General features: G+C 40.5%; 1 protein-coding gene across 1 annotated transcript in view; it reads right to left on the reverse strand.

The window, feature by feature from the left end:
• Positions 1-11636, reverse strand: part of LOC109872102 (adhesion G-protein coupled receptor V1) — a 280286-nt gene extending 268650 nt beyond the window's left edge. Inside the window, exon 1 of the mRNA XM_031817533.1 lies at positions 11225-11636. The gene's annotated coding sequence lies outside the window, so the exon portion shown is untranslated. The remainder of the gene's footprint in view (positions 1-11224) is intronic.
• Between the last annotated feature and the right edge of the window lie 4865 nt (positions 11637-16501).

Here is a 16501-nt window from a genome sequence, read left to right on the forward strand (position 1 = left end):
GGGGATAACACTAGGGGATTGGGGGATAACACTAGGGGATTGGGGGATAACACTATGGGATTGGGGGATAACACTCGGGATTGGGGGATAACACTCGGGGATTGGGGATAACACTCGGGGATTGGGGATAACACTAGGGAATTGGGGGATTACACTGGTGATTGGGGGATAACACTCGGGGATTGGGGGATAACACTCGGGGATTGGGGGATAACACTAGGGGATTGGAGGATAACACTAGGGGATTGGGGGATAACACTAGGGGATTGGGGGATATCACTCGGGGATTGGGGGATAACACTAGGGGATTGGAGGATAACACTAGGGGATTGGGGGATAACACTAGGGGATTGGGGGATAACACTCGGGGATTGGGGGATAACACTAGGGGATTGGAGGATAACACTAGGGGATTGGGGGATAACACTGGTGATAGGCTTGTGGCATGGTAAATTCGGTCTTTATTGACAGTTCTTTCCTGTAGGTGGAGCAAGTAGTGGCTTTTGACATCAATAAGATTGGACAAGCCGGTCATGCATTGCAGGGCCTAACAGGGTGCCAAGCCTCTGAGTCAGCCTTAAGAACACCAGAGAGAGTCAGACTTCATGTTTAATGCCCCAGGAAAATGTGATGCAAGACAGTTGTGTGTGGTCTCTTCTTTGGCCCTTCAGAGTACAACTCAGACCAATGTGTGTGTGTGTGTGTGTGTGTGTGTGTGTGTGTGTGTGTGTGTGTGTGTGTGTGTGTGTGTGTGTGTGTGTGTGTGTGTGTGTGTGTGTGTGTGTGTGTGTGTGTGTGTGTGTGTGTGTGTGTGTGTGTGTGTGTGTGTGCATTTGTGTGTGCATTTGTGTGTGTGCATTTGTGCTTGCATAGGGAATGGATTTCAGTTTACAGGAAGGTCATGGTCGAGAGCGGGGTGGTGTAGTAACCAAACGATCCGCTCATCAGAAACCATAGCGTAACAATCGAGGCCTGTCAGGCAAAATAAAGAGACTGTTGGAACCTTCTCAGAAGGCTGAAGATGTTTGGCCACTCTCCTGTCGCTCTGCTCCAACGTCAACTGTTACTGAAACATGATACTGTGTCTTAATGGTCAGCATGAGTTGACAAAATGACGCTGAACACAGTCTATAAGATCCTTCAATAGTGAATGAGCTTGAATCAAGTCGAGAGGAGAAGAGATCACTGCCGTTCTATCAAAGCGATGGCGATAGCAACTTAAAACATGTGGTGGTTTGGTGATTCCCTCGTACAAGTACTTGGGAGTGTGGCTAGACGCACAGTGTCCTTCTCTCAAGCACATATCAAAGCTGCAGGCTAAAGTTAAATCTAGACTTGTTTTCCTCTATCGTAATCACTCCTCTTTCAGCCCAGCTGCCAAACTAACCCTGATTCAGATGACTATTCTACCCATGCTAGATTTCAGGGATATCATTTATAGATCGGCAGGTAAGGGTGCTCTCGAGCGGCTAGATGTTCTTTACCATTTCGCCATCAGATTTTCCACCAACGCTCTTATAGGATACATCACTGCACTCTATACTCCTCTGTAAACTGGTGATCTCTGTATACCTGATGCAAGACCCACTGGTTGATGCTTATTTCTAAAATCCCTCTTAGGCCTCTCTCCCCCTCTCTGAGATATCTACTGCAGCCCTCATCCTCCACATACAACAGAGAATAGGTAGAGGATAGGTAGTAGGTCAGTAGAGAATCAGTAGAGGATCAGTAACAGATCAGTAGAGGCTCAGAAGTAGATAAGTAGTGGATCAGTAGAGGATCAGTAGTAGATCAGTAGAGAATCAGTAGTGGATCAGTAGGTGATCAGTAGACGATCAGTAGAGGATCAGTAGTAGATCAGTAGAGAATCAGTAGTGGATCAGTAGTAGATCAGTAGACGATCAGTAGAGGATCAGCAGAGGATCCGTAGTAGATCAGTAGAGGATCGGTAGAGGATCAGTACTAGATCAGTAGGAGATCAGTAGTAGATCAGTAGAGAATCAGTAGAGGATCAGTAGTAGATCAGTAGTGGATCAGTAGTAGATCAGTAGTAGATCAGTAGAGAATCAGCAGAGGATCAGTAGAGGATCAGAAGATAATCAGTAGAGGATCAGTAGTGGATCAGTAGAGAATCAGTAAAGAATCAGTAGAGGATCAGTAGTAAATCAGTAGAGAATCAGTACTATATCAGTAGGAGATCAGTAGTAGATCAGTAGAGAATCAGTAGAGGATCAGTAGTAGATAAGTAGTAGATCAGAAGAGGATCAGAAGAGGATCAGTAGTGGATCAGTCGTAGATCAGTAGAGAATCAGTAGAGGATCAGTAGAAGAACCGTAGAGGATCAGTAGAGGATCCGCAGAGGATCAGTAGTGGATCAGTAGTAGATCAGTAGAGGATCAGTACTAGATCAGTAAACAATCAGTAGAGGATCAGTAGTAGAGCAGTAGAGGATCAGTAGTAGATAAGTAGAGGATCAGTAGTAGAGCAGTAGAGGATCAGTAGTAGATCAGTACAGGATCAGTAGTAGACCAGTAGAGGATCAGTAGAGGATCAGTCACAGATCAGTAGAGAATCGGTAGAGGATCAGTAGTAAATCAGTAGTAGATCAGTAGAGGATCAGTAGTAGATCAGTAGAGGACCAGTAGAGGACCAGTAGAGGATCAGTAGTAGATCAGTAGAGGTTCAGTAGTAGATCAGTAGTAGATCGGAAGAGGATCAGTAGAGGATCAGCTGTAGATCAGTAGAGATTCAGCAGTGGATCAGTAAGGATCAGTAGAGGATCAGAGTAGATCAGTAGAGAATCAGTCATAGATCAGTAGAGATTCAGTAGAGGATCAGTAGTGGATCAGTGGTGGATCGGTAGTGGATCAGTAGTAGATCAGTAGAGGATCAGTAGTGGATCAGTAGTAGATCAGTAGAGGATCAGTAGTGGATCAGTAGTAGATCAGTACTAGATCAGTAGACGATGAATAGTAGGTCAGTAGAGGGTCAGTAGAGCATCAGTAGGTGATCAGTAGCAACATCAGTCGTGAATCAGAAGAGGATCAGTAGTGGATCAGTAGTGGATCAGAAGAGGATCAGTCGTAGATCAGTGGAGGATCAGTGGAGAATCAGTAGTGCATCAGTAGTGGATCAGAAGAGGATCCGTAGAGGATCAGTAGTAGATCAGTAGTGGATCAGTAGTAGATCAGTAGAGAACCAGTAAAGAGTCTGTAGAGGATCAGAAGTAGATCAGTAGAGAATCAGTAGTGGATCAGTAGAAAATCAGTAGTGGATCAGTAGTGAATCAGTACCAGATCAGTAGACGATCAGTAGACAATCAGTAGTAGATCAGTAGAGGGTCAGTAGTGGATCAGTAGAGGATCAGTAGCTAGATCAGTAGAGAATCAGTAGAGGATCAGTAGTAGATCAGTAGGGGATCAGTAGTGGATCAGTAGAGAATCAGTAGTAGATCAGTAGTGGATCAATAGTATATAGTAGTGGATCAATAGTATATAGTAATCAGAATTTGATCAGTGGAGGATCATTAGTAGATCAATAGTGGATCAGTAGAGGATCAGTACAGTATCAGTAGTGGATCAGTGGAGGATCAGTAGGTGATCAGTAGTAAAATCAGTCGAGAATCAGAAGAGCATCAGTAGTGGATCAGAAGAGGATCAGTAGACGATCAGTAGTAGATCAGTAGTGGATCAGTAGTGGATCAGTAGAGAACCAGTAAAGAGTCGGTAGAGGATCAGAAGTAGATCAGTAGAGAATCAGTAGTGGATCAGTAGAAGATTAGTAGTGGATCAGTAATGGATCAGTATTGAATCAGTACCAGATCAGTATTGAATCAGTACCAGATCAGTAGACGATCATTAGACAATCAGTAGTAGATCAGTAGAGGGCCAGTAGTGGATCAGTAGCTAGATCAGTAGAGAATCAGTAGTAGATCAGTAGTGGATCAATAGTATATCAGTATAGAATCAGAAGTTGATCAGTGGAGGATCATTAGTAGATCAATAGTGGATCAGTAGAGGATCAGTACAGTATCAGTAGTGGATCAGTGGAGGATCAGTAGTGGATCAGTAGTAGATTTGTCGTAGATCAGTAGTGGATCAGTAGAGGATCAGTAGAGGATCGGTCGATGATCGGTAGTGGATCAGTAGAGGATCAGAGTAGATCAGTAATGGATCGGTAGTAGATCGGTAGTGGATTGGTAGTGGGTCGGTAGTGGATCAGAGTAGATCAGTAGTAGATAGGTAGTGGATCGGTAGTAGATCGGTAGTGGATCGGTTGTTGATCAGTGGTGATTGTTTTCTTTTGGCCCTCAGTTAGCTACTGCCGCTTGTTCAAATATTCCACTCTCACTCTTGTTTAGGAAGTTGATAAATGAGTGTGTGTGTGTGTATGTGTGTGTGTGTGTTTCACCTCGCGACATACTGTTTCACCCCGCGGTCTCTTCACTGTTTCCTTATTGGAATCAGAGCCCTAATTATATTGTCTGCCCACAGCTGTGCTTTTCCACATTGACCAAACATCACATATTCGAGGCGCACCCCACCACCAACCAGCACACATGTAACAAAATCGGAATAGTTCCCATGCCTGATATTAATGTACATTCCTTTAGTTGTTGTCAGTGTCATTTTTAATGTTACACACACCCCCATAAACATCCCCTGCCTCCCTTACCACTTACCTTTCTACTGTACCCATGTGGAAGAGTTAGGTTACTGTACAATTGTCCCAATAAAAATTCTCATCAATGTAACATGTAAAAGTACAGATATTGAGTTGATATTGTAAAGTTCTTCTACCAGTATATTGTGATATCTATGCTTTTCTGTCATTTATTAACTTTTTATCTGTTGATTTGTAAATGCTGTGCATGTTAGCTAGTTAATGTACATTTCTCTGTACATGTCGTCATTGGGCTAGCATGGCTATTCATATCCCCTTTCATTGTTCATTTGTACTTTGCAGAGGTAATAGCCTATAAGGGCAGCATTTGTTTATGGACGTTTTTCCTGTCATTATCAGGTACCGTATGTCATATGTTTTTTATTAAGATATTTTACTGACTGTTAGTTGTTTGTAAGTGCACATCACGTCACTGAAGAGAACGCCTGACAACTGTCATTGAGACAGTTGGCTAGCCTAGGCCCATAGGCTGCACTGTACATTTCTACTTCATAATGTAAATTGCATTTACATTACAGTGTTATGTCTTTCATGAGATTAGTGTTATATGGCCCTTTCTACTGTAACCATGTGGAAGAGAGGAATTGCCGTATAAGTATTAGTGTTTATTACCATAGTATTAGTGTTGATTACCACATTATTAGTGTTTATTACCACAGTACTAGTGTTTATTACCACATTATTAGTGTTTATTACCACAGTATTAGTGTTTATTACCACAGTACTAGTGTTTATTACCATATTATTAGTGTTTATTACCACATTATTAGTGTTTATTACCACAGTACTAGTGTTTATTACCACATTATTAGTGTTTATTACCACAGTATTAGTGTTTATTACCACATTATTAGTGTTTATTACCACAGTATTAGTGTTTATTACCACAGTACTAGTGTTTATTACCATATTATTAGTGTTTATTACCACATTATTAGTGTTTATTACCACAGTACTAGTGTTTATTACCACATTATTAGTGTTTATTACCACAGTATTAGTGTTTCTTACCACAGTATTAGTGTTTACTACCACAGTATTAGTGTTTATTACCACAGTTTTAATGTTTATTACCACAGTATTAGTGTTTATTACCACAGTTTTAATGTTTATTACCTCAGTATTAATGTTTATTACCACAGGATTCGTATTAGTGTTTGTTATTACATTATTACAGTGTTTATTACCACAGTATTACAGTGTTTATTACCACAGTATTAGTGTTGATTACCACATTATTAGTGTTTATTACCACAGTATTACAATGTTTGCTACCACAATATGAGTGTGTGTTACCAGAGTATTACAGTGTTTATTACCACAGGATTAGTGTTTAAGACCACAGTATTAGTGTTTATTACCACAGTACTAGTGTTTACCACAGTATTAATGTTAATTACCACAGTATTACAGTGTTTATTACCACACTATTAGTGTTAATTAACACAGTATTAGTATTTATTACCACAATATTGGTATTAGTGTTTGTTACCACATTATTACAGTGTTTATTACCACAGTATTTGTGTTTATTACCACAGTATTTGTGTTTATTACCACAGTAGTACAGTGTATCTTACCACAGTATTAGTGTTTAGTACCACAGTAGTGTTTAGTACCACAGTAGTGTTTATTACCACAGTATTACAATGTTTATTACCACAGTATTAAAGTGTTTATTACCACAGTATTACAGTGTTTATTACCACAGTATTACAGTGTTTATTACCACAGTATTAGTGTTAATTAACACAGTATTAGTGTTTATTACCACAGTTTTAATGTTTATTACCTCAGTATTAATGTTTATTATCACAGTATTAGTGTTTATTACCACCGGATTGGTATTAGTGTTTGTTATTACATTATTACAGTGTTTATTACCACAGTATTACAGTGTTTATTACCACAGTATTACAGTGTTTATTACCACAGTATTACAGTGTTTATTACCACAGTATTACAGTGTTTATTACCACAGTAGTACAGTGTTTAGTACCACAGTAGTGTTTATTACCACAGTAGTGTTTATTACCACAGTATTACAGTGTTCGTTACCACAGTATTACAGTGTTTATTACCACAGTATTACAGTGTTTATTACCACAGTAGTGTTTATTACCACATTATTACAGTGTTTATTACCACAGTAGTGTTTATTACCACAGTAGTGTTTATTACCACAGTATTACAGTGTTTATTACCAGAGTATTGCAGTGTTTATTACCACAGTATTACAGTGTTTATTACCACAGTAGTGTTTATTACCACAGTAGTGTTTATTACCACAGTATTACAGTGTTTAAAACCACATTATTACAGTGTTTATTACCACAGTATTACAGTGTTTATTACCACAGTATTAGTGTTTATTACCACAGTATTAGTGTTTATTACCACAGTATATCTTACCACAGTAGTGTTTAGTACCACAGTAGTGTTTATTACCACAGTATTACATTGTTTACTACCACAGTATTAGTGTTTATTACCACAGTTTTAATGTTTATTACCTCAGTATTAATGTTTATTATCACAGTATTAGTGTTTAAGACCACAGTATTAGTGTTACTTAACACAGGATTGGTATTAGTGTTTGTTATTACATTATTACAGTGTATCTTACCACAGTATTAGTGTTTAGTACCGCAGTAGTGTTTATTACCACAGTATTAGTGTTTATTACCACAGTATTAGTGTTTATTACCACAGTATTACAGTGTTTATTACCGTAGTATTAATGTTCATTACCACAGTATTAGTGTTTATTACCACAGTATTAGTGTTTATTACCACAGTATTAGTGTTTATTACCACAATATTACAGTGTTTATTACCGTAGTATTAGTGTTTATTAATAACATTTATAAACTTTGAGTCACCCTGACCCAGGCAGGGTCCACAGAATGAGCCTGCTGCTGGGTTTCAAATGATACCCACTCCCACCACCATTCAAAAAACACAAAAACAGCCATCTCTGTGATTCATCTAATCAGCGCCCAGATGAGCTTATTTCCTTACATCCACTGCCACTCATTGGGGATTCTCTATTGGGTTTTAGAGACAGCACATTGGCCCTCTGTGATGGTGCTGGTTGGGAGGCGGTCTCTTTGTCCGGTACTCCATCATTCCTCGCCCTGTGAGGCCTCTCACCAGCAGACATCCATCAAAGTCTGGCCATGAGGCACTCTAGCACCTTATCAATGAGGACAGCCTGTTTATGGCCCTATCCCCTTTGTGTGCTGTGGCAGTAAGGGGGAAGCTACAGAGGCAGAGCAGGTCAGGCAGTAAAACAGCTTCCGCCCAGTGAATCACATTCACATCCACACACAGGCTGCTGTGCTGTAAGCCGTGCCAGGCAATAACATAACCAAACCAACAAAACACACCGTGTGCAACTACGGCAACAAATTAGACCCAAGTCTGCCCAAAACATGGTGGAAAGTGGCTTTACTGAAAACGGACGCAGACTCTGGGGTTCAACACTCTTAATACAAGTGCTTTGGTTTCAAATAAGAGTGGAGAAAACACCATTCTTTTGCTGCCTGCAAGTGCAAATGATTCTACACATTTGTGCTTGACCACGGAAAAAACATTACTGTTCCAAGGCCGGTAGACAGGCCTTAATGGAGAAGAAGCATTATTAAACCAAGAAAAAGCATTATTAAACCAAGAAGAAGCATTATTAAACCAAGAAAAAGCATTATTAAACCAAGAAGAAGCATTATTAAACCAAGAAGAAGCATTATTAAACCAAGAAGAAGCATTATTAAACCAAGAAAAAGCATTATTAAACCAAGAAAAAGCATTATTAAACCAAGAAAAAGCATTATTAAACCAAGAAGAAGCATTATTAAACCAAGAAGAAGCATTATTAAACCAAGAAAAAGCATTATTAAACCAAGAAAAAGCATTATTAAACCAAGAAGAAGCATTATTAAACCAAGAAGAAGCATTATTAAACCAAGAAGAAGCATTATTAAACCAAGAAGAAGCATTATTAAACCAAGAAAAAGCATTATTAAACCAAGAAAAAGCATTATTAAACCAAGAAAAAGCATTATTAAACCAAGAAGAAGCATTATTAAACCAAGAAGAAGCATTATTAAACCAAGAAAAAGCATTATTAAACCAAGAAAAAGCATTATTAAACCAAGAAGAAGCATTATTAAACCAAGAAGAAGCATTATTAAACCAAGAAAAAGCATTATTAAACCAAGAAAAAGCATTATTAAACCAAGAAGAAGCATTATTAAACCAAGAAGAAGCAGCTGTATGCTGAATGGATACCAATCTAATCAAGCTTTATTTTACAGCACATTTCAGACATGGAATGCAACTAAATGTGCTTCACAGGAAAAAACGAATAAAAACAATGAAAATGGAAACATTTACAACACAACAAACATAAGAGAATACAAAACAAAAGAATAAGAATAAAAACTGAATGACTAAAAAGCACCCTAAGGGAAGGCAAATCTAAACTGGTGTTTTAAGATCAGAGTTGTGGACACCCTCAGGGTCTCTGGCAGGCTGTTCCAGAGGCTGGGGGCACAGTAACTGAATGACTAAAAAGCACCCTAAGGGAAGGCAAATCTAAACTGGTGTTTTAAGATCAGAGTTGTGGACACCCTCAGGGTCTCTGGCAGGCTGTTCCAGAGGCTGGGGGCACAGTAACTGAATGACTAAAAAGCACCCTAAGGGAAGGCAAATCTAAACTGGTGTTTTAAGATCAGAGTTGTGGACACCCTCAGGGTCTCTGGCAGGCTGTTCCAGAGGCTGGGGGCACAGTAACTGAATGACTAAAAAGCACCCTAAGGGAAGGCAAATCTAAACTGGTGTTTTAAGATCAGAGTTGTGGACACCCTCAGGGTCTCTGGCAGGCTGTTCCAGAGGCTGGGGGCACAGTAACTGAATGACTAAAAAGCACCCTAAGGGAAGGCAAATCTAAACTGGTGTTTTAAGATCAGAGTTGTGGACACCCTCAGGGTCTCTGGCAGGCTGTTCCAGAGGCTGGGGGCACAGTAACTGAATGACTAAAAAGCACCCTAAGGGAAGGCAAATCTAAACTGGTGTTTTAAGATCAGAGTTGTGGACACCCTCAGGGTCTCTGGCAGGCTGTTCCAGAGGCTGGGGGCACAGTAACTGAATGACTAAAAAGCACCCTAAGGGAAGGCAAATCTAAACTGGTGTTTTAAGATCAGAGTTGTGGACACCCTCAGGGTCTCTGGCAGGCTGTTCCAGAGGCTGGGGGCACAGTAACTGAATGACTAAAAAGCACCCTAAGGGAAGGCAAATCTAAACTGGTGTTTTAAGATCAGAGTTGTGGACACCCTCAGGGTCTCTGGCAGGCTGTTCCAGAGGCTGGGGGCACAGTAACTGAATGACTAAAAAGCACCCTAAGGGAAGGCAAATCTAAACTGGTGTTTTAAAATCAGAGTTGTGGACACCCTCAGGGTCTCTGGCAGGCTGTTCCAGAGGCTGGGGGCACAGTAACGGAATGACTAAAAAGCACCCTAAGGAAAGGCAAATCTAAAAGGGTGTTTTAAGATCAGAGTTGTGGACACCCTCAGGGTCTGTGGCAGGCTGTTCCAGAGGCTGGGGGCACAGTAACTAAACGTTCTCTCTCCATGCCTCTTGGTCCTGGGCTTTGGGATAGTTAAAAGGTCAGTGCCAGAGGACCTGAGGGACCTACTGGGTAGATAACTTAAAAGCATGTCTGACATGTATTGGGGCGCACAGTCGTGGATTGATTTAAAAAACAATAGAATTTTTTGTATTCATTGTAAAACTCACAGGCAGCCAGTGCAGAGACCTTAAAACCAGTGTAATGTGTGCTCTCTGTCTGGTCTTGGTCAGTACCCGTGCTGCAGCATTCTGTATGTTTTGCAGTTGACCAATGGCTTTCTTGGGTAGACCAGACAAGAGAGCATTGCAGTAGTCAAGCCTGCTTGTAATAAAATAATGGATGAGTCTCTCTGCATCAGCCTGAGAGAGAAACGGCTGAGAAACGGCTGCACCATGGCAATGTAACCATGGAAGCGTTTGTCTCACTAGTCAATGGGTTACCCCACCATTCATTTAGTCATTTCACTGATTCAATATTTAGGCTTTTAAAAATATATTAGCCACTCCTAGGGGGTTTTTGGCACTGTGCCAAAATAAATTAGTATCGGCTCAATCATTTTTGATTTTGTTTAGTGTTAAACAATTAATCTGCATGATGAGGACAATGAGGGGCACACAACAAATATCTCCAAACCTCCACTTATTAGCCTATTATGGTTTCATATACCTCTGACATATCTGATTATTATTAGGCAAAAAAAAACGATGTTTTGTCATAATTGGATAAATTGGAGCCACTGCAATACTCTATAAAATGAATTGCCCATAATAATGAAAGGTGCATGCAAAGCGTATCAAGCCAACAATCCTGTAGGAAAAACTTTTTATTAGACTAATGATTGTCACAAATAAACTTGCTGTATAATGTGTTCAAACACCTGTTCAATAAATTATTAAATGTATCCAGACTTACCTGACACTTTGCTGGCTATCAGTCCAGGATAAATGGTAGAAATACAGCTATTGTTGAGGATATCATCGATAACTCCTATCAATAATCTCTAACGTTTTTCTCAGATGATATTCTTGGTCAATGAATGCATCTTGATACTCGTAGGGTGTTCCAGACAGCTGTCTCTACCCCCAGCGAACAACCACACAAAAAGCACGTCACACTCCGGGCGGACTATGGGAAATAAACTAACGGTATTTCCTATGTGGATAAAACGTAGACTAAAGCCAGATAACGTTTTTTAAACCAGCTGACTGCTCGAGGGTTCGCTGGGAGAAAGAATCTGCGCAGCCATGTCGTTCACCTTCATGTGTGCCTAAACAAAACTACGATGTGGTGGACTTGTCGAGGGAAGGCAAGATTTGCTAATCGCATTTGCCTCAGAGAGGCCGACCGTAGTAGCGGGCAGCTCCACCCAGCGAACCCGTGTTCTTATACCCAGCTATTTAGATAGGCCGAGTAGCTAGTAGAGGTATCACCACACCATAAAGAAAAGGGTCAAATTAGGCTACGCAATACTGATGCGTAGCCTTATTTGTCTCATATATATATTTTTAACTATTCACCAAGAAACATCTTAGTTGTTCTTAGTTGTTTAGATGTGTGTATTATTAAATACTTATGCACAGTTGGAGCTACGGACGCAAGTATTTCGCAACACCTGGAATTAACATCCGCTAAATATGTGTATGTGACCAATAACATTTAATGTGTTCTTATAGCCTAGACCACAATTTTAGTCTAGTCACTTGTTAATTTATTCTGAGTAGGCTAATTTGTATGACATTTTAAATACCATAGATAAGAAATACTACAGCAAAAATAATAGGCCTATCAATTAAAGTTTTCAATTATGCCATTTGGCCTCTATAGGGCCCTTATCCATGTGGCCTCTGATAAAGGAACTGCACTTGCGCCATCCAGTGGTCAGTGCAAGAATTTGAGTTCCTTGCCATTTGCGTCATCGCGTTAGTATTCTGTTGACGTGGACTACTGGCGTTCATACGTGTTCGTTGTGAACAACATTAGTGGAAACGGCGGTTCGCCTTCAAAATAATAGTCCCCCATCGAAACTGACACAAACTGATAAAAATAGTGAAAACCTGTCACAATTGGACTATATAATGCTAAACAGGGTTGGAATTTTGTTATATAAATTCAACAAAATAACGTTTTTTTGTAAAAAATTAATGTAAAAGTACAAATCAGTTAAAATCGCACTGTGGCTGTCTTTGAATTCAGCATTGCATTGGGTGCATACTTATTTTGTATTTTATTTCACCTTTATTTAACCAGGTAGGCTAGTTGAGAGCAAGTTCTCATTTACAACTGCGACCTGGCCAAGATAAAGCAAAGCAGTGTGACACAGACAACAACACAGAGTTACACATGGAGTAAACAAACAAGCCAATAACACAAACAAGTCAATGACACAGTAGAGAAAGGAAAGTCTTATACAGTGTGTGCAAAAGGCATGAGGAGGTAGGCAATAAATAGGCCATAGGAGCGAATAATTACAATTTAACAGATTAACACTGGAGTGATAAATGAGCAGATGATGATGTGCAAGTAGAGATACTGGTGTGCAAAAGAGCAGAAAAGTAAATAAATTAAAAACAGTATGGGGATGAGGTAGGTAGATTGGCTGGGCTATTTACAGATGGACTATGTACAGCTGCAGTGATCGGTTAGCTGCTCAGATAGTTGATGTTTAAAGTTGGTGAGGGAAATAAAAGTCTCCAACTCCAGCGATTTTTGCAATTCGTTCCAGTCACTGGCAGCAGAGAACTGGAAGGAAAGGCGGCCAAATTGGGTGTTGGCTTTGGGGATGATCAGTGTGACATACCTGCTGGAACGTGTGCACCGGGTGGGTGTTGTTATCGTGACCAGTGAACTGAGATAAGGCGGAGCTTTACCTAGCATAGACATATAGATGACCTGGAGCCAGTGGGTCTGGTGACGAATATGTAGCGAGGGCCAGCCGACTAGTGGTGGGTGGTATAAGGTGATTTGGTAACAAAACGGATGGTACTGTGATAGACTGCATCCAGTTTGCTGAGTAGAGTGTTGGAGGCTATTTTGTAGATGATCCTCGCCGAAGTCGAGGATCGGTAGGATAGTCAGTTTTACTAGGGTAAGTTTGGCGGCATGAGTGAAGGAGGCTTTGTTGCGAAATAGAAAGCCGATACTAGATTTGATTTCGGATTGGTGATGTTTAATATGAGTCTAATATGAATACCTAGGTATTTATAGTTGTCCACATATTCTAGGTCGGAACCGTACAGGGTGGTGATGCTAGTCGGGTGGGCAGGTGCGGGCAGCGAACGGTTGAAAAGCATGCATTTGGTTTTACTAATGTTTAAAAGCAGTTGGAGGCCACGGAAGGAGTGTTATATGGCATTGAAGCTCGTTTGGAGGTTAGATAGCACAGTGTCCAAGGAAGGGCCAGAAGTATACAGAATGGTGTCGTCTGCATAGAGGTGGATCAGGGAATCGCCCGCAGCAAGAGTGACATCATTGATATATACAGAGAAAAGAGTCGGCCAGAGAATTGAACCCTGCGGTACCCCCATAAAGACCGCCAAAGGTCCCGGACAACATGCCCTCCGATTTGACACACTGAACTCTGTCTGCAAAGTAGTTGGTGAACCAGGCGAGGCAGTCGTCAGAAAAACAGAAAAACCAAGGCTATTGAGTCTGCCGATAAGAATACGGTGATTGACAGAGTCAAAAGCCTTGGCCAGGTCGATGAAGACGGCTGCACAGTACTGTCTTTTATCGATGGCGGTTATGATATCGTTTAGTACCTTGAGCGTGGCTGAGGTGCACCCGTGACCGGCCCGGAAGCCGGATTACACAGCGGAGAAGGTACGGTGGGATTCGAAATGGTCAATGATCTGTTTATTAACTTTGCTTTCAAAGACTTTAGATAGGCAGGGCAGGATGGATATAGGTCTGTAACAGTTTGGGTCTAGGGTGTCACCCCCTATGAAGAGGGGGATGACCGCGGCAGCTTTCCAATCTTTAGGGATCTCGGACGATACGAAAGAGAGGTTGAACAGGCTGGTAATAGAGGTTGCAACAATGGCGGCGGATAGTTTTATAAAGAGAGGGTCCACATTGTCTAGCCAAGCTGATTTGTACTGGTCCAGGTTTTGCAGCTCTTTCAGAACATCTGCTGTCTGGATATGGGTGAAGGAGAAGCTGGGGAGGCTTGAGCGAGTAGCTGATAAACATTGTACAGCCTAACCCAGGGATTCTCAAATTCGGTCCTGGGAGCCCAAGTGGTGCACGTTTAGATTTTTGCCCTAGCTCTACACAGCTGATTTAAATAATGAACTCATAAAGCTTTGCTTATTTGATTCAACTGTGTAGTGGTAGGGCAAAAAAACTAAAGGTGCACCCCTTGGGGTCCCCGGGAACGAGTTTGGGAGGCCCTAGGATTGTGCACCCATGAAATGGGGTATCAGCCTACTCATTGACACCCACAGAACACAACTATGGAGAGTTTACACAAATATTAGTGTCTTAGCTCTTATTGCAAGATTTTGACTGTGGGAAATCATCGTTCATGTAAGACCATTGTATGTATTGGACATTCATATTGAACTATACAGCCTTACCTATGGATTGTGCACCCCTGAAATGGGGTATCCGCCTACTCCGTGACACTCACAGAACACAACTGTGAAGAGTTTACACAAGTCTTAGCATAGTAGCTCTTATTATGGGACTCTACTGTAACTACTGAAACTACTGTAAAATGTGCAATAAGTGACTTCCCACAGTCAAAGTTCTACAATAAGAGCTAAGATATTAATATTTGTGTAAAAATAGTTTTGCTCTATGGGTGTCACTGAGTAGGCTGATACCCCATTTCATGGATGCCCAATCCATAGGTTTGGCAGTACAGTGCACATACAGTGCCTTTAGGAAGCATTCATAGCCCTTTTTGTTGTGGTACAGCCTGAATTAATCTATATACAATAGACCATGATGACAAAGCAAATGTCTTCAAAATGAAATACAGAAATATCTCATTTACATAAGTATTCACAACCCTGAGTCAATACATGTTGCAATCACCTTTGTCAGTGATTACAGTTGTGAGTCTTTCTGGGTAAGTTTCTAAGAGCTTTGCATAACTGAATTGTACTATATTTGACCATTATTATTTTAGATTTTGTATTCTTCAAGCTCTTTTGAGTTGGTTGTTGATCATTGCTAGATAGCCATTTTCAAGTCTTAGATTTTCAAGCGGATTTAAGTCAAAACTGTAACTAGGCCACTCGGGAACATTCAATGTCATCTTGGTAAGCAAATTCATTGTATATTTGGCCTTGTGTTTTAGGTTATTGTCCTGCTGAAAGGTGAATTTGTCTCCCAGTGTCTGTTGGAAAGCAGACTGAAGTGTTTTACTTAGTGCCTTGTTGCTAACAGGATGCATGTTTTGGAATATTTTTTTACTCTGTACAGGCTTCCTTTTTTTACTCTGTCAATTAGGTTAGCATTGTGGAATAACAACAATGCTGTTAACCATGTTAAACACTATTATTGCACACAGAGTGAGTAAATGCAACTTCTGTGACTTGTTCAGCACATGTTTACTCCTCTATTAAGGCTTGCCATAACAAAGGGGTTGAATACTTATTGACTGAACAATTTTAGTATTTTTTTAAATTTTTATCTAAAAACATAATTCCACTTTGACATTATGGGGTATTGTGTGTAGGCCAGTGACACATCTCAATTTAATCCATTTTAAATTCAGGGCGTAACACAACAAAATGTGGAAAAAGTCACAGGGTACACTCTCTGAAGTATTTGTGTGGCTCAGTTTGCAGAGCATGGTGCTTGCAATGCTAGGGTTGTGGGTTTGATTCCAACTGGAGACCAGTGTGAAAGATGTATGCTCTGGATAAGAGTGTCTACTAAAATGTAAATTAAGGACAATGTAATTATGCCCCCAATGCAATTTTGAATTCAAGTACATCCACAATGTGATTTCAAAGGATTTTTAATTAGCTAATAATTGTAACATTCCAACCTTGTTTAACATTATCTAGTTAAATTGTTGCATGTTTTCACTATCTATATCCGTTTGCTATCGAGTAACGCAGCGGTCTAAGACACAGCATCTCAGTGCTAGAGGTATCACTACTGACCCTAGTTTGATTCCAGGCTGCATCACAACCGGCCATGATTGGGAGTCCCATAGGGCGGCGCACAATTAACCCA

The sequence above is a fragment of the Oncorhynchus kisutch genome, linkage group LG3, assembly GCF_002021735.2.
Source record: "Oncorhynchus kisutch isolate 150728-3 linkage group LG3, Okis_V2, whole genome shotgun sequence".
NCBI lineage: Eukaryota > Metazoa > Chordata > Actinopteri > Salmoniformes > Salmonidae > Oncorhynchus > Oncorhynchus kisutch.